Here is a 23,296-nt window from a genome sequence, read left to right as displayed (position 1 = left end):
TTTCGGATTCATTACAAATACAAATCTATTTAATAGTTTAGTTCACTATAAATTTTGTTATATGATATATTTAAACTAATTAAAATAATATTTAACTTTGATATATTAATTTAAATTATTAATATTGTAATTGATTAATATAAATGATAATAATATTCTTAATATGATATTATTAATAATTAATTATATATAATAAAAACTAATATATTTCAAAAAAAATATTTTTATATTAGATGAACTAAAATATTTTTAAAATTTAATATTTTTAAAAACTAAAAAAATAAAAATATTTTGTATATTAAAAGAACTAAATTTCAAATTGTGTGAAAATACAGGGATTAAATTTTAAATTTTATGCGAGTACAAAGGCTAAATTTCAAAATTCGTATGAATAAATCAATCATTTACATAATTTAACAACTAATTTTATTCATTCAAGTTGTCATACAAGTAAATTAATACCACATCAATAAAATCAACACCCACATCATCAAGTTAATAGCTACTTTAGTATTTTTATTGGCAAAAAAATCAATGGAATTTGTGATTGAACTCAAATTATAAAATCAAAATAATACTAAGATTAAATTTGTATGAATTATAACACAATGACTAAATTCTAAATTTTCATAAAATATAGGACCTCTAACATAATTTGTCCTAATTATATATATATATATATGTATATATATATAAATACTACTCTGTATAAAAAAGATGATCATTGCATTGACATGTGTCTTTTTTTTTTTTCTTTTTTAAATGTTGTATATCGGACGTTTTGGTCTTTTTGTTTTGGAAGTTTATTTTCCACTTACATTTTACACTCTACTTTCCAAGTTTCTTTTCTGCTTTGTTTTATGACTGGTATTAAAGATGGTTTCAAAGAGAGGAATCTTGGCGTGAAACACGAAGAGCTGGTATGTGTTTTAATTTTGCTCTTCTGGTTTTCGTTTTTTATTGCATTTTTGGGTAAATTTTTTTCTTTTTTTCGCTCTTTAATTGATTGTGAGTTTTCTTTTTTCTTTTTTTTTTCTTGGATGATTTTAGTGTTACAGACTTCAATCTTGTTTGATGGAGTTGGATTGTTGGATGGAGTTTGGGTTTTTCCGATTTTTTATTTTATTTTTTGTTATTGAATTATTTTTTTCAATGTTATTTTTTTCTTTAGTTTGTCTAAAACCTTTGTTGTGAGGTTTGCATGTTATTCTTTTATTTATCTACAATATTTGTTGCATGTTGCATAGATGATAATCAGATTAGGTTTTTTTATAGATTGGTTTGTTTTCTTTGTTTAATTACTATTTTTTTTGCACAAATATTGTTGAAGGTTAGTGGTTTTTTATTTTTGTGACTGTCTTTGTGTGTGTTTAAGTTGAATAGGATATTGTACAAGATTGAGGGATCTAACAGAACAGAAGTTGAAAGAGGATTTTTTTTTTTATTTTACTCGTTTCTAATTTCACAGCTCCAAAATACTACAAAAAAAAACATATTTTCTTATCTTTCATTTTTTTTTTTTAATTTTAGATGCTTATTTTTTCATCATCTCATTTTTCAATATGTTTTGAGTATGATTATGTAAAATGTTTAACTTTTGGTTAAGTAAATCAAATTTAAATTTGAATAGGTATAGAGAAGGACATTGATATATTTCTTAAAATCAAACTAAAAATCCTTAAATCTTTGAATTCCCATTAAAAATGTGCTTACATTGTATGATTGATAATGGAGAAGACAACCAAAATAAAAGTTTGATTTGTTAATCTGTAAAATCAATAGTTTTGTTGATTAACATTTGTAAATTGTACCATTATTTGCAGTTTGTCCGACTTCCTTCAGTGGATAGATTAACATCACTTCCTCTCATGACCGCAGGCAACTAGTATGATTCATTATCTTTCAAAAAAGTAATGGTGCTTTTCTAATGAGTGGCAATTACCTGTTAATTTATTTTGCTAATAACAAATCTTCGATTTTGCATGAAATACTAGGCTGCTTATTTTTTGTGTTCGGGTTGTACCTGGCCATTTTAAATAAACTTTTGTTATGTTAATCTTTCTGTGCTTTCTATTTATTTCATGTCATCAGCTCAGTTACTCTTTCTGTTTACAGCAATTGACTTTGACAGCATTGATGTTGCCTGGAAAAAATATGATTCAAGTAAGGATTTTCTTGCAGTAGTACAATCTATCATTGATTGATTAATTGTTACTTCCATTGATGAATCAAAGATGAATTTTTCAAGTGCCTTATTCAGAGGTTTTACTGGCAGTTATTGCAAGGGAGCTTTTAAATAGTCTGGATGCTCAGAGAGGCTCATCAGGATATTTTTTGGTCCATTACTTCAAGTAGGTTTGTTTGCTCCAGTTGTGCAACGTAGTACTGCAGCAACCCCAGGAATGCTATATTATTTAATTCTTACACACCAAGTTTGATTGTTTAAATTCCTCTCTGGAAATGTTTTAACCTCTGCAAAAGGATTCAAATTACTATGTCACATGTGTGTTTAACCCCAAATTACTATGTCAAATGTTTTAACCTCTAGAAATGTTTTATTATGTCAATGTTTTTTGTTTTTGAAATTTGCATTTCCAAAATGGATATATGGTAAAAAGTTATAATCTTTGTCTAAAGTATTTTGGAGAAACAAATTTAGGAAAAATTATGTTTCTTAATTAAAAAAAAAAAAAAAAAACCTTGCAAGAAGATCAAAAGATGAAAAATCCTTTTTTTTTTTTTTTTGCAAGTATAGTTGAAGGTATTAGATTATTTAAGTTTGAGGTAAATTTTATGTTGAACTTTTGGCTTTTGTATTATTGTTATCTTTCTGCGTTTTTCTGTTTTTTCTTCAATTGTGTGTGATTTTGCTTATGTGTAATGGTTGATTAGGAATGTAGTATGAAATGATGCTTTTTGGTTTTAGGTTGGTTGTTGTTTATTGTTTATGCATTGATTTGGTTTTAGTGTTTAATTGTTAGTTGTATTTATGGATCCTATTAGTAAAAGATGTTTTGTGTATATATTGGTTGAGGATTGCATGTGTTAAGTTGTCATTTTTGGGGATGGATTCTGTTAGTAGAGGAAGAGAACAGAATTAGAATATTACAAAAGTTACAGTTTAAAATATTGAGCAGTTCATAAAATTGTTGCAACACAGTTAGGAAGAAGACAGTCAACTTTTGATTTTTTTTTTTTTTTTTGGCTTTTTTATGTTTTGTTTTGTGTTTAATATTTGACGAAATTGAAAGTATTAAGGAGTTTTGGGTTTTTTGTTTGATTTTGCAAAAGACAAATGGACCTAAGACTTGATTTTCTAAAGGCGACCAAGTCTTTGAACTCAGTCCAAGAGGATATCAAGATCGAAATTGTAGAGGTTTTGTATGGATTTATGAAGCAATCACAAAGCTCCAAGAAGGAAGATAGTGCTGAAAATCCTTTGTCGAATCTTAAATCTGAAGATGTAAATGGTTTCTCTATTGATAGCAAGCCCTCTGTTTCACCTCCGATTCCAAGCTCTACACAGAGTCAATCCCAAACAACAGTTTTGCATGATCCATTGGTTCAGTTGGTGGGTATTTTAAGCATTCAATATTTTTGGTATTAAGGTTTGCTCTTTTTATTTATTTATTTTTTTTATATTGGCATTTGCAGCATCATAGAAAAAGAAAGTGGAAGCTGAAGATTCTCCAACTCCAGTGAAAGTTGAGAATATGCAACGAGCAAAAATGAAAATCTGTTCACCAAAACAAGGACAAATATCAGGACTTAATGAGTTCGTAGTTCGTTTCTGATTTTAATCTTGATAAGGATGCTTTTAAATTTGAACTTGTTGCCATTTCTGATTTTAATCCGTCATGGATGTACTATTGCCAGATCCTCTAACTTTTGGCTTTAGGCTTGCTAGAAATGGTTCTGAAAATGCTGCAAAACTTGATTTACCAAAACAATATGACACAAGTATTCGACCTTCTGCTTCAAAGAATTTTGTAATTGTACATGATATGATTCCTATGGAAGTTCTAATTAGGAATAACACGAAGAAAACCATCAAGATGAATCTTAGTGTTACATGCAGAGATGTAGCTAAAAAGAATTGTGTTGAGGGCACAAAGACTACTATCTTGTGGGTTGGTCATCATCATAACGTATAGATTTGTTAATTTATTACTAAATATAAATCTAAGAAGTCGTCAATAATTTTTTTTGTTTAGTTATAATTTGTCATCTGACAAAATTTGTTTTATTTAAACATGAGTCACAAAATTGATTTAGGTATCTTTAAATAATACATTTTCATTCATGAAACTAGATTTAAGGTTCAAGAATACAATTACGAGTGAAAAAAAGTTATAGCACCCATCCAAAAAATGGCACTAGTTTAATTTCAAATTATCTAAGTCTTAATCATATTCATGGTTTACCAAAAATATTTTATATTAAAAATTGATCTTAAAATTACTTCAATAGTTTGATAACGATTTAAGATAATTCTCTCACTTCGGGAGTATTCATGGAGATTAATATTTTATCCTGAAGAGATTCCGTCATCGAATTCATTAATATATTTTTATTCAAGAAAATAATTAGTAAAATCTTTCAATAGTTTGGTAAGATTTACTTTGATGCAATTTTCCTAATAGTATGGTGAGATTTTTTTGTAAATTTATTTTTTAAAAATATATTAAATCTTTCAATAATTTAGTAAGATTTAATTTAAAATGTAAATTCTCCAATAGTTTGGTATGATCAAAATAAAATATTTTATTAATAATAAATTATTTATAAAAGTCGATTTATGAAATTCTTTAATAGTTTGACAGAATTTATAAAAGTTTAAATTCACAAAAAATTATCTAATAGTTTGGTAGGATTTATGAATTTATTTTTAAAATTCTTTTTTGGCCTTTTTTTAATAAATAAATAAAATGAAATTCATAAAGGTATTTCAAAAATAATAAATTGGTCCATTTAAAATAAGTAAAATAATAGTTAAAAATAAAACAATAACAACAACAACAATAATAATAATAAAATCTAAAAATAAAATAAATAAAAATGCAAACAAAAAATTAAAAAAAATGAAAATAAAAAACCTGCAATCGACTCAGATCTGGAACACAGGTCAACACACGGGTCTAAGTGCTTCAAAAACAGTGTCGTTTTGGCTTGCATAAAAGGATAAAAACTTGGTTTTTTCTCATATTGCTTTACCCCTTTCTCTATCTACCTGACTTTTACTTTTGCTTCTCTCTAAAAACAACACAGATTCAATTATTGAAAATTGGGTTTAATCATCGATTTCTAGAAATTTTGTTGGATTTCGATCACAAACTGCAAGTTTGACCGAAAAATTCAACCGAAAAGTTTAAATGTTCTTCTCAAACCCAGATTTCTAGATTTTTTCAAAATTTTTATCTTTCCAAATCCAATTTGATCCAAAACCCCAAAATAATAGAAAAATCATACTGATGCTAAAAAATACACTTCTCAAAAACAATTTCCCCACGCAAACAAACCAATAAAAAGGAGATTTCTAGGATGAAAAAAAACCCTCTTTATTTGTGAACTTGAGTTTCATTTATAGGGTTTGTTGTCACAAAAATTTTAGGGATTTCTTTCAGTCAAATCCCTCAAATTCATTTTTTGGCTTGATTGATTAAAATCTATCAGAATAAATCTGAGTTTTTTTTTTAAAAAAATCAAATCTAGCATATTTGATTTTCGATCATAGCATGCCTATGCTTTAATCTTGCTAGATTAAAGTCAAATTTCCATTTTAATCAACCCCAATCAAATCGAATTCCAAGAAATCTAATGACTTTCCTTTCCCCTTTTCGATTATTCCCTTTTTAGTAAAATAAATAATAATAATAATAATAATAATAATAATAATAATAATAATAATAATAATAATAATAATAATAATAATAATAATAATACGATAATAATTAGGCCAAAGCCCACATCCAACCAACTATCAACAAGCTCGAAGCCCATACAAAGTAAAATGTAAAAAGCTTGAATATGAACTCCTCCGAGGCCCAACGATCCTGAAGAAACTTGAATTAAGAAATTGATCATACCCTTGACAAAAATGGGTATCCACAACTGCTCTTCTTTGCATATCCCTGTGAAACAAGAATAATGTAAAGATCTAGATAATCGTTTTGTCTAGGCCTAAAAACTGAAGTCAAATCAGGATATAAGAATAGTTGAGCTGTGTCAAAGTCAAAAGTAATCAAGGTATGTCAAAAATATATAAATGAAAATGATCAAGATTAAGCCAAGAGTCAAAAAATTAAGTGGTTTGAATTGAATAAGATAAGAAGTGATTGACAGGGATTGATCAGCAAGTTGAAAAATAAAAATGATTAGGACCGGTTGAGGTTGAAAGTAAGTGACCTTCGAATTGCGACTTAGAAAAATAAAATGATCTGGATTGAATAAGATAATAAGTGATTGACCAATATTGATTCACAAGTCAAAAATAAAAATAACCTGCACTGAGTCGATGTTGAAAATGAGTGATCGGGATTAAACTGCGAGTCAAAAGAATAAAATGATCTGGATCAAGCCAAGATTGGAAGCAAGTGACCGCGAACGAATTGCTAGTCAGAAAAATAAAATCATATAGATTGAACCAAGATAAAAAATGAGTAACGGGATTGAATATCGAATCGAAAAGATAAAATGATCTGGACCTAGTCGAGATTGGAAGTGGGTGATATGAATGAATCATAAGTCAAAAAAAATAAAATGATCTAGATCGAGCCAAGATAAAAAATGAGTGATTGAGAATGAACCACGAGTTAGAAAAATAAAATGATTTAAACTGAGCCGAGATTGAAACTTTGTATGAACGATGCAAATGACTCAAATATGCATGTCATATCTAATATGCAAATGCATACCAAATGCAATTTTGATTGTGGTACTAAAGTTTTCAAGACTTTTTCTTTTGCATTCTAAACTCTACATATTTTTTCACAAGAAAAATCAAAACCATATTTTGTCACTCAAAATGGACCATCGTCTTCCTCTTTTAAGGGAATTTTCAAAACCAATATCTTTGAAAATTTTATTTTTTACCTTCGTCCATTTAAACTTTCCCAAAGTAATACACAATCTCTTATTACATTATTCAATTATTAACCATGATCCCAATTTTAAAATATAAGATGCAAATTATACATTTTTTCTATTCATGGCAAATATCATTTATTTAGAGAAAAAATAGGTTACAACTGATGGTAATGGGATAAGATAAAGGCATATAGAGATGGCTATTTAGGATAACAATATCCCAAGATAAACAATCAAAAAATCATGACAACATATTTCAAAATTTTCAAAAACCCTACCATATGAAAGCCTTTTAAAATATACCAATTTTGGGTTTTGGTGAGCTTTACAGATGATGCCATATCCTCCTTATCCAAGTTACCTTCACAGGTTTTCAACTTAGATAAGCCTCTATTTAGTTCAACATGTCCTTTCAGATTTTTGACTTGAACTTTTCTTTTCCTTTTTTTTTAAGCAAAGTATTTCTTCACGACATCAAAATTTTTAGGATTGGGAAAGTCATCTTCATCATTCTTTGCTAAAACTATGGTTCTTCCCAACAAAGCCCTTTTTACAACATATGACATTTTCCAATTTGGAGTTCATTTTCCTCTATCATCATGTTAGCTCAGGAGAATTCTTTTTAACACCAACTCTCATTCTCAAAATCAATGAGATTGGACCTTTTTGTCATGAGCTCTCATCATCCTTTTTTTGGTATAATTGACCATGATAAAACACTATTATTCTCTTCTCTTCAATGAAGTTTAATTGATAATAACGCTCATGAATCCATTTAGCTTCTTTTAATCCCACTTCTCTTAAAACTCTCAAGGATAAGATTTTTACTTTCATTGGCAATACAGCCTCTATCTCGTAAATCAAAGAAAATGAAATTTCCTTAGTAGAGGTGTATACTGACATTCGATAGGCATGCAATGCAAAAGGTAATTTCTCATGCCAATCTTTATATGTCTCAACTATCTTTTTCAGAATCTTTTTGATATTCTTATTTGTAGCTTCTACTGTCTCATTCATTTTTAGGCGGTATGGAGCTGAATTATGATGCTTAATCTTGAACTAAGTATATACTTCTTATATCATCTTGTGATTTAAATTGTGTATTATCTAAAATGATCTTCTTTAGGAGTCTATATCTATAAATTATTTTTCTCTTAATAAACTTACAAACTATTGATCGAGTTACATTTGTAAAAGAAGTTGCTTCAACCCATTTGTGAAGTAATCAATTATCATAAAAATAAATCTATTCCTGTTTGATGCTTCTGGGTAATGAAACCAAAAACATCTATCCCTTACATAGAAAATGGCCAAGGTGGTGCCAAAACATGTAAAGTAGTGGGTAGAGCATGAATTTTTGTCAGCGTAAATCTGACATTTGTGACATTTTTTAGTATAGTCAATGCAATCACTCTCCATTGTTACCCAGTAGTATTCAGCTCTTATAATCTATCTTGCTATTATATGTCCATTTGCATATGTTTCATATACACCATCATGTACCTCCATAATAATTTTTTTTGTCTCAGAGGCATGTACACAATGCAATAACGTTTGATCTCTACTTTTCTTATACAAAACTTCCCCATCTAAGAATAATCCTAAAGTTAATCTCTTTATGACTCTCTTATTATTCTCTATTGCCTAATTTGGGTACTACTGATTCCTTAGGTATCGTAGAATATCATAATACCAAGGATTTCTATTTATTTCCTCCTCCACATTGATGTAATGTACTAGCATATCCTTGACACCTAACCTGACAAGCTGAATCTCAACACTATTATCAATTCATATCATTGTAGCCAAAATGGTCAATGTATCTGCAATATGATTTTCTTCATAAGGTAAATGTTCAAACTTGATTATTTTGAACTGCTTGCATAACTATGAAATGTATTTATGATATGGGATAAGTTTTGAGTTTTTTGTTTCTCATTCTCCTTTCAATTGATAGATAACCAAAGTTATATCCCCAAACACCTTTAATGCTTTAATTTTTTTATCCAAAGTAGCTTATAATCTCATGATGCATGACTCATATTCAATCACATTATTGATGTAATTGAAGTTCAATTTTGCTGTAACGGGATAATAGCACCTTTTTGGAGATATTAGAATTGCTCTAATTTCGTACCTCATGGCATTTGTAGCCTCATCAAAATACATTCTCCATAACTTTCCATCATCATTTTCTTCCATTAATTCTGATATGGCTATTAATTCTTCATCTAAAAAATCGAGTTTTATGGGCTCATAACTTTCAGTGGCACGGTCTATAAGAAATTTAGTAATGACACTTTCTTTGATTACTTTTTGGCTCACGTATACTATATCATCCTTTAAAAGCATTACTTATCATATTGCGATTCTCTGTAATAATGATGACTTCTCAATGATGTACTTGATTGGGTCAAGTTTAGCTATAAGTCAAGTGATGTAATAAAGCATATACTACTTGAGTCTTTTAACCTTCCAAGGTAAAACGTAACACATTTTCTCTAATGATGAATATTTGGACTCATACTTCATAAATTCCTTACTCAAGTAGCAAATAGCTTTTTCTTTTTTGCTGGATTCATTCTACTGTCCTAGCACACATCCCATTAACTTCTTATGCACCACTATATATAGAATTAATGGTTTTTCCAAAATTGATGGTACTAATATTAGAGGTTTTGACAAGTATTGCTTAACCTTGTCAAAAGCTTCCTAACATTCTTCATTCTATTCACTAGGGTTATTTTTTCGGATGAGCTTAAATATGATATCGCATTTGAAGTTAAGTTGAGAAATGAACCAAGAAATGTAATTTAATCTACCTAAAAACCCTTACACTTCCTTCGATATACCTAGTGGAGATAGGTTCTAAATGGTTCATAACTTGTCTGAGTCAATTTCAATTCCCCTTTCACTAACCATGAAACCCAACAATTTTTTTGACTTGGTTTTGAATGTGCATTTGGATGAATTTAGTTTAAGCTGAAATTTCCTTAACCTCTCAAACAATTTTTTAAGGTTAGCTACATAGTCTTTTCTTTTTTGAGATTTTGTGATCATATCATCTACATATACCTCAATCTCTTTGTGCTTCATATCATAGAAGAATGTCACCATAACCATTTAATAAGTTACCCTAGCATTTTTTAATCAAAAGGCATAAGCTTATAACAAAAAGCTCCCCCCATAGTTACAAAGGTAGTTTTTTTCATATCATCTTGGGCCATCTTTGTCTAATTATAATCATAAAATCCATCCATAAAAGAGAAAACTGCATGTCAAGCCATATTATCCAACAATATATCAAAATGAGGTAAAATAAAGTTGTTCTTTAGTCCAGCCTTATTCAGATCACAATAGTCTATACACATTCATACCTTTTCAATTTTTTTTAGGGATAAACACTATATTGGCCACCTATTCAAGATATTTGACCACTTATAGAAAGCCTGTATCAAACTAATTTTTTACCTTTTCTTTAATCTTCAACAGTATTTCAGGTTTCATTCTTTTCAACTTTTGTTGAACTGGCTTACATTCAAGCTTCAGGGGTAGCCTATGTTCCACTATTTCAATGCTAAGTTCAAGCATATCTTGATAAGACCAAGCAAATACATGTAAAAATTTTTAAAATAGATCCTCTAATCATTATTTATCAACCACTAGAAGTGAAGTGCAAACTTTAACCTCTTTTTTGTTCTCATTGTTCCCTAAATTGATCATCTCAATAACTTTCTAATGAGGTTCAATAGATTTATTCTCCTGTTCAATTAATCTCATTGAATTTAAAGGCAAAGTATATTTTTCAAAGTCCTCTTCAATGTCGAGTTCATTAGCATTAATTGAATTTTTAAAATTAAATCCCTGATCGTTATCATGATTATCTTCATATTCGTTTAAGGATATGAAATTAAATGAATTAAAAAGTATTGGTGAAATGTTTTGATGAGAAAATAGATTGAATAGAAGAGATGAATAAAGTACTTGCTCTTATTTTTTTATTAAAATAATAGATAATAAGAGCCCATACATAAAAGATCATCCCAATGCTTTAGACATAAGTGATCAAAAGTTGTAATTACATTGATAAAGTATCAAGGATAGCAAGCATCTAGATGACACTTCAGTTTTTCAATTCAAAATTTGATGGGCATGGATTAACCAACACTTCTTTCTTTCGAATATCTTCATTTATCATTTGGATGGACAGTTCAATGAAATCTTCTTTCATGCTTAATTCCTCTTCAACCTTTTCCATAGCTCTTGAGTACATATATCCTTCAAGATTAAATGTTTTGCATAAATGGGGGACAACCATTGGCATATTTCTCATCATTTTTTTTTCTTTTGTCATATCATATTCTTTTTACTTCACATCGCAGGCTTAATTTTCCACTATTGTTTGCAATTATTGGTGGTTGACTTTTGCCAAACCTAACTCAATATTTCAACATTTATTAATCATCTGACTAATCATGATTTTACTAAACTTTGGTTGGTACAAGTTAGGTCTTCCACCCATAGCATTAACAAGTTCAAAGGATTGATAAGAGAATTATAATGATTCGTTTGCAACTTTTACATATAAAACATTCATAGGCTGAGTCACTAGCAAGTCTCTTTTTCCATTAATATTCACCAATTGATCTTTCATATTGAATTTGACTTTTTGATCTAAAGAGGAAAGCACATGCCATGTGAATCCACGATCTACCTAATAAACAATTATAAGATGGAGAAATGTCCATGATGTGAAATTTTATATTAAATACACAAGATTCTATTTGTATAGGCATTTCAATATCTTATAATACTTCACGCATAGTTTCATCAATTACTCAGACCATCATATGACTGCTATTGATGTTTGATGTATCAATAAGCAGTCTTGCCAGAGCAGACATAGACATAACATTAATAGCTAAACCATTGTTAATAAGGACTTTGACTATAATGTGACTCTTATATTTAATAATGATATGTAAAGCTTTTGTATTTTCTTTTTCTTCAGGTAAAATCTCATCGTCACTCAAGGTTATATAGTGTGATACCACTAAGTTCCCTACCAAATGGTTCACAAACTCCACAGATACATTATGTACCACATAAGCCTAATTTAACACCTTTAACAAGGTATTATGATGTGATTTTGAATTTAATAGCAATGACAACAAAGAGATTCTAGCTAGCATCTTATTCAATTACTTAACCACAGAATACTCGCTATGGCACAAACTTTGGGATCAATTCTGGTTCAATCTATTTTTTCATCACCATCATTTTCCCCTTTGTTGCTTTCTCTTGCACCTCTAGAGTATAGCATCTTCCACTTCTGATCATACCACTTACACTAGTTATATTGGTAGAATCAGATTTAGGCATGATTTTTTCTTACCTTTGGACTGTCACTTTACAACTATACTTTCATGGCATAGCCTTTTTATCCTTGTAGGGGAATGGACTTGAGACTTTGAAAGTCATTGGCCTAGGAATAAGTTTATCTATGACCAATCTCGGCTTCTCACCATAATATATGGTGATTGGCTTTGACACACACTTATCAGTCATAACTACTTCAGCACTTTTTGAAGATTATGTTTCTTCCTACAACTCGATTTGGTAGGAATCCATTAGCCTCTATACCTCATCATAAAGTTGTTTGCACGTTTCAATAAAGTATCTCAGAGCTCTACTGTGATACTTTCATTTTTTATTTGGGAAACATCTCTTATGTAAGTGTATAGGTCTACTAGTTGTATCATTTCAACCTCATATAAAGTCTCGTATAATTGAATGAACAACATTTTGATCTCTTCTACCATTCTTTTCATATGCTCTTTGTCCTCGTTCAAAACATTGATTGTATGATTGGGCAATAGGTTATCGCTGACATTGAGTATTATTTTTCTACTAGTATCAAACTTTATCAACCCTTCTTTAATCAAACTTTGCACCCTGTGTTTTAAAGAGATGTAATTTTTAGTGGAATAGCCAACTATTCCATAATGATAGTCACAGTGGGCAATGGAATCATACTATTTAGGATAAGGAGGTTAAAGTGGTTTTGTAAGTATGGGAACAATCAAAAGATTTTTATAGAGTTTTTGGTACAACTCTGCATAGCTCATAAGAATAGGGTCGAATGTGGGTTTTTCTTAGTTATTTCATGGCTCTCGAGTATCACTCATTGGGTTGGCTAAACGAACAGAGAGCCTTGCTACGGTCGAGAAGTTTGGTTATAGGTATGGGCAGATGGTCTAAATATGAGTTGGTAAATGGATAGATAAGAAGATCATGAAGCTAGTTAGTAAGGGGAAGCTAAAACATGATTTATGATAGGATAATATATGGGATAAATCGATTGAGGGTAGTTTCTAAATTACTACCCATCGAAACTCACAATTTGAGTCTCAATCTCTTTTTTCTTTGTCATCCTCTTAGCAATAGAGGGCTCTTCCTTTTCAAGTTTATCATTTTTATGGCATTTTCAATGATCTCTCCTAAGATCAACATGTCAGTAAAATTTTTAGTCACATTTCCTATCATTTTTTCATAGTAAATGAATTAAGAGTACTTATATATAGCACTATTGTTTTTTTTTTTTTTTTGTTATTGGTGGTTGAACTTGAGTGGTTATATCCCACCACTTTTAGGCATACTCTTTAAAAGACTCAGTCAATTTCTTCTTCATATCTTGCAATGAAAGATGATCAAGAGCAATATCTATAATATTACATTATTGATTAATGAAAGATTAAGTCAAATCCTTTGAAAATCATATGCGAGCCTTATCTCACTAAACTATCTTACAGTAAACCCAGTTAAACTATCCTAGAACACATGCATGAGTAATTTTTCATTACTAGCTTGAGTTGTCATTTTACAACAATACATCATGACATGTGTGATAGGACATTTGATACCATCATACTTTTCAAACTCTAGTATTTTAAACTTTGAGAGTATTACCACATCTGATACCAGACAAAGCCTTGCGACATTCATGAAACTATAAAAGTTGATACCTTCTATAGTTCATAGTCTCTTATCAATCATATTCATCATGTGATCAGTTTTGGGGTCCTCTAAGGACTCAACAACTTTCAACTTTAATTTTTCCTTTGCCTTATCCAAATTAAAGATTTGGATCAATTTAACTACCTTTTTAATGAAGATAGGATTAATGTAACTGTGAATATTTCTTTGATGACTAAGTGCATAAGGCATTCCCAGGTAGTTATAACTTGGGAATGCAGATTGTTGTGGTGAAAAATTTTGAATGGATTGGGTTTAATGTAGACCGTAACCCAAACGGTATAGTGGCTCAATGACTTCATGTGCAACATCTTCCTCTATTGCTTTTTCTTTGTTTATCTTATCCAAAACTTTAAAGATCTTACTCAATTTTCCTTTGATTTTCTCTCGAGCCTTTTTTAACTTTTCAACATGGCTCGTGTTGTCTTACTCTATTTTTTTAGCTTGAGCCCAAGTGTTATATAGATGTTGAGTTATCTTGAACCTTATGTACCATAGTCTAAAATTAGTGAGCTTGTTATAATTTGACATGAGTAAGAAATGATTGTGAATAAATACATTACAATACATGGAAAATAAAGAAAAATATTTGCCCTTTTAAAGATTTTAACAAAAGTGAACTTTTATTTATTCCACAAAATTTATTTTACATCAAGTCTAATACTCTCCACTTGTAAAAATGCTTGATTTGCTCATACTTATCGTTAGCCTCCTCAATGAAATTCAATAGCCATTACTCATGCTTTTCTACTGGTATAACCAAAGTTTTCAATGTTTCTACCTCTTCCACCATTTTTCTTATCTTAATTACTGCCTTGCTTATCTGAGTTGCAAGATGTTCTTGTACCTTTGCCTTTCCAACCTTTCTTTTTTGTCAAACCATACTTAATATGATAATTCCTAATGCTTCTCTGTGAGTGCCATGATATGATTCCTTTGCTCATATAATTTCTGCTTTAATGTCTGAATATACCTTCTAAGCATCTTATTTTCTTGTTGAGCTTTCATATAATTATCTTCCATTTAGAAACATTCTTTTTTTAGTTTTTCATTCTCACAAGTCAAATCAGTGATATTTTTAATTTTTTAACCTTCACTTGAATGCGTAATTTTTTGTACTCTTACTGTAGCTCTATTAATTCCATAAAGGCATTGTCACGCTCTCTAATAACCTTTTGAGTCCTGCACTCAACCTCTAATCTCTTATGTTGTTGATGAAGTTTAGCTAAATCCTTAACTACCGTATCATGTTCCTTGAAATCTCATAGACTTAGACTTTTAAATTTTTTGCTTTATTTTTCCACTGCCCTTTCTCTTCCTAAAGCCTTAGAATTTCTTATTTCATATTATCTTTTTCAACTTCAAATTTTTTTTTTTTGTAAATTCCAACTGTAAAGGTACCTTGTCTAACTTCTAATTCACTTACTAGCAATGATACTTGAATGTAAACACAACCTTCTTGCCCTTATTGGCTCTTCACATCAAATATTCATAAGTGATTTTATCAATAAATGATCTAAGGCTCTCTCTTTTGGATGTCTTTCAAGCTTTAATCATACTGTCAATTTTTTAAAATATTTTAGGTTCTTCATATAAGCAGTCGAATTTAAAGGTGTAAATGATACATTAGTACTCGCAAGCTACTCGGGTTCGATTTAAATAAAAATCAAATTTGGCTCAATTATTATCGAGTCGAGCTTGAGTTTGAGTAGCTTGATTTATTGATCAAGCCAAGTTCGAGCATTCTTATACCTGGCTTGAGTTGTTCGTGAGCCTAGTCGAGCTTTTATATTTTGATATATTTTAATTATTTTAACTGATAAAATATCTTAAACTCGAATTCAAGCTTGATCACCAATGATCGAGCTTTTGTTGAGTATAAGAATCAAGCTTATTTTTACATGTTAATCGAACCTAATTGAGCAAGCTCGAGTAGCTCAATTTCTTTCTCGAGTTAAGCTTAAGCTAAAAAAATAAAACTCAATTGAGTTCGAGCTGAGGTTTGAGCTAAATTTTGAGCTTCAAATTTATAATTGAGCTCGAGCTCAAGCTCAAGCTTAGTACTATATCGACTCAAATTCGATCGATTACACCTCTAGTTGAATTGGTTGAGCTTGTGTGTCATAGGAACGAACTATTAAACTCTATACTATCTCCTCACCCTCAGCGATGTATAACCTGTTAACCCCCATAAGCTTAAATGTGGAACCCTTATCTCATCTTTATATTAATATAGCATAGGTTCTCTATTCATTCAGGGAACTACCCATTTCACCTAACAAACTATGAGCTTCTATTGTAAATACTCTTATGTTTTAGGTCTTTATTTTTGGCTATTCACTCTCACAAAATTCTTTAACTGAATTTTGATTGCAGAAATAAAGTTTAAAAAAAGCACTCTTCTTGCATTCAAAATGACTTTTCATCCATAAATACAATGATGGTGTGCAACCCAAAAAATATGCTTTATCATTTTGTCTACAAAATTTAAAAATTTGATAATTTCTGCCAATATTGCTAGTGAATGATTGCATTATCTTTCAATTTGTTTTAATAAATCCATCACTTTTATCTCAATATAACCTAAGACTCTATGGTAGATCACCATCCCATATATTGCTAGAGCAAACACATTCATTCTTTGATCATCATCAGGGTATTTAACAATGAAATCTCAAAGAAACTCTCATAAAATACCTCTATGTCCCCTTTTCTCCTAAACATGTGAATCTATGAGCTCTTTTTCTATCACCAAAATATGGGCTCACTTTTTACAATATCCTGATTTTTATTTCTTCATATATACTCTATTTGAATACTGAAGATGCATACCCATCAGAATCGAATACTCCTCTATAGTTGGCATAAAATAAATTTCATTGAAAATGAAACAATGGTAGGAAGGGTCCCAAAACTATATCATCACCTTAAAGAATAAGTTTCTAACTTTCACTGATACGAGATATGCAACATGCTCAAACTTCTGACAAAAAGCTTATTATTTTAAAAGAACCATGTTATTCTATATGTCTGCCAGGTCTTTCAAATCATTTTGTTTAAGGAGTAGTTGAACTTATTTAGGTAAGGTAGAGACATAACCAGACGGTAAACAATCTCTTTCTTATCGCTATCTTCTTTTTGACTCTATCTTTACATCAGTGGGTAACTCACATTTGAAGAATATAAATGAGACGCAAACTTGACATTCTATGGATTCCATGAAAGCTTTTGTTGAAGATATCTTTAGGACATGAATAATGTGCAATCTACATGTATGTTTATGAATATGCACGAAAAGAAAACCAAACAAGAAATTGATTAGTTATCTCAATATAAAATAAAGAATAAACATAAAAAAACAAGTAAAATGCAATAACAACATAACTCTAAATTTTGGATTAACTATAAAGGGTAAAAGAAACATGGCTCTACCTATGGGTTAAGCTTATAAGGTTAACTATATGTAGCTTGGGTCATTTCTAAAAGGTTTTCAAATTGTTCATTACATCATCATCTATCACAGACTAGTAAGGCACCTTAATCCATGCACATTATAGGCTACAAATGGAAAGGGTTCAATTTAAGCGAGAATATTTCACTAGCCCATGCAAAGGTATAAAATCTCATGAAAGTGTAGGTACTTGACTCTTCTTAAAGGATAGAACTCAGGTGTAGAGCTCATGTTATGCATATGCAAATGAATGATAAATATAAGACGAATAAATTAACAAATAAATAAAATACAAGGAAGAAAGAAAAGAAGAAAAAAATGTTAAACTTATAAGGTTAGGTAAAAAATTATTTATTGGCTTGACTCTCGTTGTCCCAGTGGAGTTGCCAAACTATCGTAACATATAGATTTATGGACCTATTGCTAAACATAAACTTAATAAGTCACAACTCATCTTTTTTGTTGAAGAGTGATTGGCCACTTGACAAAATCTGTCCCATTTAAAAATGAGTCCCATAATTGACTTAGGTATCTTTAAATACTAGATTTTGATCCACGAAATAAGATTTAAGATTTGAGAGTACAATTATGCATGAAAAAATATTATAGCACCCTCACAGCGTCATCCAAAAGATGGTAGCAGTTTAATTTTAAATTATCCATACCTTAACCATATTTATGATTTACCAAAAATATTTAATATTGAAAATTGATCTTAAAATTACTCCAATAGTTTGGTAGCAAATTAAGATAATTCTCTAATCTCGAGAGTATTCATGAAGACTAATGTCTCAACCTGAAAAGACTCTGTCGTCAAATTCATTAATATATTTTTATTTAAGAAAATAATTTGTAAAATCTTTTAATGGTTTGGTAAGATTTATTTTGATACAGATCTCTAAATAATTTGGTGAGATTTCCTTGTAAAAATATTTTTGGAAAAAGTATTAAATCTTCTAATATTTAAATTAATATGCAAATTCTCCAATAGTTAGGTATGATTAAAATAAAATATTTTATTAATAATAAATTTTTTATAAAAATCGATTTATAAAATTCTCTAATAGTTTGGTAGAATTCGTAAAAGTTTAAATTCATGAAAATTTTTTCAATAATTTGATAGAATTTATGAATTTATTTTAGAAACATTTAAAGATAAAACAACAACAATAACAACAACAACAATAATAATAAAAGAAAATCTAAAAATAAAATGAATAAAAAATAAAAGATAAAATGAAAAAAGAAAACATGCGATCGGGTTAGATCTAGAGCGCGGGTCAATGGATCAGCGTGCGAGTCTAAGGTTTTCAAAATAATGTCATTTTGGCTTGGTATAAAAGGATAAAAACTTGGTTTTTCCTTAGATTGCTTTGCCCCTTTATCTTGCTATTTGATTTTTGCTTTGGCTTATCTCTTAAAACAACCTAGATTAAGTTGCTAGAATAATTGCCGGTTTTCTGAGAAACTCACCAGATTTCGACCAAAAACTGCAAGTTTGGCCAAAAAATTCAATTGAAGAGTTTAAATGTTCTTTTCAAACCCATGTTTCCAAATTTTTTTAGATTTTTTATCTTTTCATATCCAATTTGTTCCAAAACCCAAAAATAATAGAAAAATCAGATTGATGCTGAAAAACACACTTCCCATAAATCATTTTTCCACGCAAACAAACCAACCAAAAAAAAAAAAGATTTCCAAGATAAAAAAAACCTCCCCTCTGTTTGTGAACTTGAATTTCATTTATAGGGTTCATTTTCACAGTTATTTTAGGGATTTCCTTTGATCAAATCCCTCAAATTAATTTTTTGGCTTGATTGATCCCATGCTTTAATATTGCTAGATTAAAGTCAAATTTCCATTTTAATCAACCCTAATTGAATCAGATTCTAAGAAATCTGATGACTTTCCTTTCCCTTTTTCAATTATTTCCTTTTTAATAATAATAATAATAATAATAATAATAATAATAATAATAATACGATAATAATTAGTCCAAAGCCCACATCCAACCAACTATTAATGGGTCTGAAGCCCAAGCGAAATAAAATGTAAGAAGCCTAAACATGAACTCCTTCGAGGCTCAATGATCTCAAAAAGACCTAAATCGAGAATTGATCACACCTCGGACAAACACTGATATCCACAATTAGTTCCTTTAATTTTATGTTATCATTATGTGGCATATTTATATTTCAATTTCAATAATATCATCTTTTAGTCATTAACTCTAATCTATGTGATACATTGATTTTCCTTTTAGTTTGCCAGAAAAATCACAAAGAGCATTTTTTTTGTCTTAAAACAGGCCAACTAATGTGTGGATCCTGCCTTTTTATGTAAATTTCTCAATTGTAATTATTATGATAATGAGGTCCCTAGGCTGAAATCAGTATTACTTTCCACATTTTTTCATGTTGTAAATTGTAGCTGATGAGTTTGTTTATGTTTTGTTTATCAAGTGTTCTAAGTGGAATCACCATGGAGTTTCCTCCACTTGAAGAAGGCAAACATTGTGAGTACATTATGGTTGCACTGTTGTAATTGAGGATGGTAATGATGTTTTAAGAGGTAGAGCAAAAAGCGAATCTCCTGATGAGCCTGTTTTCTGTAAAAGACCTCCATTTAATGTGCGTGTCGATGGGACTGCGTGATGATTTTCCTTCCACATAGCTATAGTGTATTAAAGTGCTTCTCAAAGTCGACTATGATGCTAGCTAGCATTTTTGTACAATGTAAATAGTTACACATCCTTTAACTGTTTCCCAGACCACCATCTCTTCCTTCGCACCAAAAATACTATTCTATCTTTGAAAGCTTATCTGCTTCTCAAAATCCATTTACTGCAGAAATTAGGGATTTATTGGAGTCACGGGAGAATGTGGTGATGATTAAGCATGGAGATTCAAAACCATCCATTGAAATAGAAACAAATCCGTAGAAGGAACTATGACCAAGGAAAAGTTTGTTTCGACCGAAAAGGAATCCGCTAAATTGGATGTTGATTTTCAAGATTCGACAATGACCAAGGCATGAGCATCAAAGAATCTTGCTTTCTTTCTTTCTTTTTTCCCCTTTGATTAATACTTTCCTGATATCAAAATTGTTATTTATTTATTTATTTATTTTGTTGTTGGTGTGGGATATCACAGAATATCAACGGTGTCAAAAGTGGAGATCCAACATGAGGAGAAGTTCAAGATCGATTTGATGGTAAGAATCTCCTTCTGTCAAAAATTCCACTTAGATTTCTTCTATTGGTATTTTGCTGTCCAAATTTTTGAAGAGAAAGAGTAATGAGAAATGCCCCCTTCCTTCCCAACAGGCTCCTCCTCTTATAGCATCATCTCCCGAAAGGGATAGCCTTGTGAATATCACATCAGATCCAATATACAAGGTTTTGGATACAGAGTCGGTAGGCACCTTTGAACTCTACTGATTTCTTTTTCTTTTTTTTGTGGATTAAAATTTTTTACTTCTCTTTTTTCATGCAAAAGATAGAGACTTTGGCTATGGATGAAACAAAGGTTGTGAAGAAAGAAATGATAGTAAAAGCTGGTAAAAACAAGAAAATGGATACAATTAGGGAGAAGCGAGATTCATTGAACCTTGATTTGGAGAAGCTGCGTCAAGATAGTGGTAGTGATTATTGTAAATTTGAACAACATGGTCAAAAACAATAGCTATCTAAAGTTGGCATTCGTAAAATGGAGAAAACCGATAATTTTTTTATTATGTTTCAGCTTTGACTAAATTTGCAGCTCAATTATTTTTCTTTGTTTCTTTTTAACTCTACTTGAATTATGATGTGATTGAATTTATTGATAGATCTTCTTCTCTTATTCAGCAATAGCTACTTCGAAAACTCTTTCCCTCAACTTCTTCAATTTGTCTGTTCAATTCGTCTACAATTAGTAATTATTATTTAAAGTTAACAATTTTACATTACTAATTAATTTATGTTAATTACACATATTACTCTAAGTTTAAATTCAATCAAATACCAATTAAATAAACTACTAAAAATTTTCTCAACAAATAGGACGAAGCCGGGTGACCCACACTAGTATCTATATCATTGCCATGGTATAGAAAACAATAGAGCATAAGGGCCAACTTGCCCCAAGCGAGAGGGATAAAGTTCTGCCTGCCCTGACAAAAAGCCCACTCCGGCCCAAAACCATGCTATATATTTTCAATATCTTAAAAAAAAAAAAAAAAACACAAATTTGTTACTATATATCTAGAAAGATGAAAATGGTAGAGAAATACGAGAAACAAGAAAGTTGATGTCATAAAAAAAATCTGCATTACACGCCAATATCTATAATTGTTAAAAATAATGTATGAGATTCCTACAATACTTTTAATAAATATCCATAATTATTCTCAATTTGTCAAATTTGTAAATTAAAAAACAGTTTTGAAGAGAATTTTCTTAATAATAATATGACTCTTATATTATTTTAATATAATATAAGATTTTAATTTGCACTTTGTTTATTAAATATTTTATTAAATTTTTAAATGAACATAAATAAAAATTAAAAAAATGAAAATGAGTTTAAAAATATAATTTAAATGGGTTGTAAAAGATTATTGGGCTTGATCCAATTAAGGGGTTACTAGCTAGGATTAGGTTTGGTTAGATCCGGCCCATTTCCATTTTTAATTTTTCCTATCATTTAATACTATGTTGTTTTTGCACCTTTAAAAATATAACCTAAAACCCTATGTATAAAAGATTTTTTTTTTCTTCTTCATCTACTCTCTCTAGATTTAATAAAAAAAAAAAGTGAAGGAAAGGAAATAAATTATTTTTTAAGGGAAAGGGAAAGATAGATGTAATAAAAGAATCATAACAATCATTATTTGGTGAAAAGTGAAAGTGAAAGAAAAAGATTTATTATAATATTTTTTTCAATTATAATCTTCTTTCATAAAATAATATCAAACTAATATTTTTGGGTAAAATATCAAACATAAATGTAAAATAATGTACTATTTTTTAATTGTGAAATACTAAATATTTTCTAAAAACTTGTTATAAAATTTTGAAATAAAAGATCTCAAATCTTTACTTGATATATGTGTTTAAATTAATCTTATGGATATATTACTTGACTAGACAAATGACAAAGCAAACAATATTGATTATGTGACTTAAGACGCCAATATAATTTTTTTTAATTGGTACATTAGTTTTTTTATTATATTTATTTATTCATGTACTAAAATGATAACTGAAATTAAATCATTTTCATTTTTGTTTTTTAAAGGTTTGCTTTATAACAAGGCAATATCCTTTTTTTCAAATATATATTTTTTAAAATTTTCAATTCATGAAAAGTTGTTAGAAGATTTGATAATAATTAGATTTGAAAATTAATAAAAGTTTTATTTGAAATATAAAAACAATAAAGCTACAATTGTCATTTCAAGTTTTAAAAGTTTTATATTTTTTCTTTTCCTTCCTTTTCTCTAATTTGAAGTAATTAAAAATAAATAATAATAATAATATAAATAAAAAAAATTAATAATATATAAATAATATAATATAATTAATAAAAATAATATAAAAATAAAAAAATATAAATAAAAATAAAAAATAATAATAAATATAAAATATAAAAATATAAAATAATAAATAAAAATAATAGTAAATAAAAAAATATATATAAAATAATAAATTAATTAAATAAAATTAAATATAATAATAAAATA

General features: G+C 29.1%; 2 long non-coding RNA genes across 3 annotated transcripts; both read left to right on the top strand.

Annotated features, from left to right (window-relative positions):
• Positions 1–773: 773 nt before the first annotated feature.
• LOC149516020 (uncharacterized) lies at positions 774–3,950 on the top strand. 2 transcript variants are annotated; one of them, XR_016346274.1, is made up of 6 exons: positions 774–920; positions 1,824–1,910; positions 2,116–2,163; positions 2,276–2,351; positions 3,292–3,571; positions 3,655–3,950. It is a non-coding gene; the product is annotated as an uncharacterized LOC149516020 (long non-coding RNA). The 2 variants fall into 2 exon arrangements; XR_016346273.1 differs by having other exon boundaries at positions 775–920; positions 1,824–1,885.
• A 15,964-nt stretch (positions 3,951–19,914) lies between these two features.
• On the top strand, positions 19,915–21,626 carry LOC149516019 (uncharacterized). The gene is made up of 3 exons (XR_016346275.1): positions 19,915–20,785; positions 20,898–20,987; positions 21,070–21,626. It is a non-coding gene; the product is annotated as an uncharacterized LOC149516019 (long non-coding RNA).
• Positions 21,627–23,296: the final 1,670 nt, after the last annotated feature.

Source organism: Durio zibethinus, chromosome 11, assembly GCF_047325235.1.
Source record: "Durio zibethinus cultivar Kanyao isolate XHJ-2024 chromosome 11, ASM4732523v1, whole genome shotgun sequence".
In the NCBI taxonomy this organism is placed as follows: Eukaryota; Viridiplantae; Streptophyta; class Magnoliopsida; order Malvales; family Malvaceae; genus Durio; species Durio zibethinus.
Note: the sequence above shows the minus strand (reverse complement) of the source record. Positions and strands in the feature narration are given on the sequence as shown.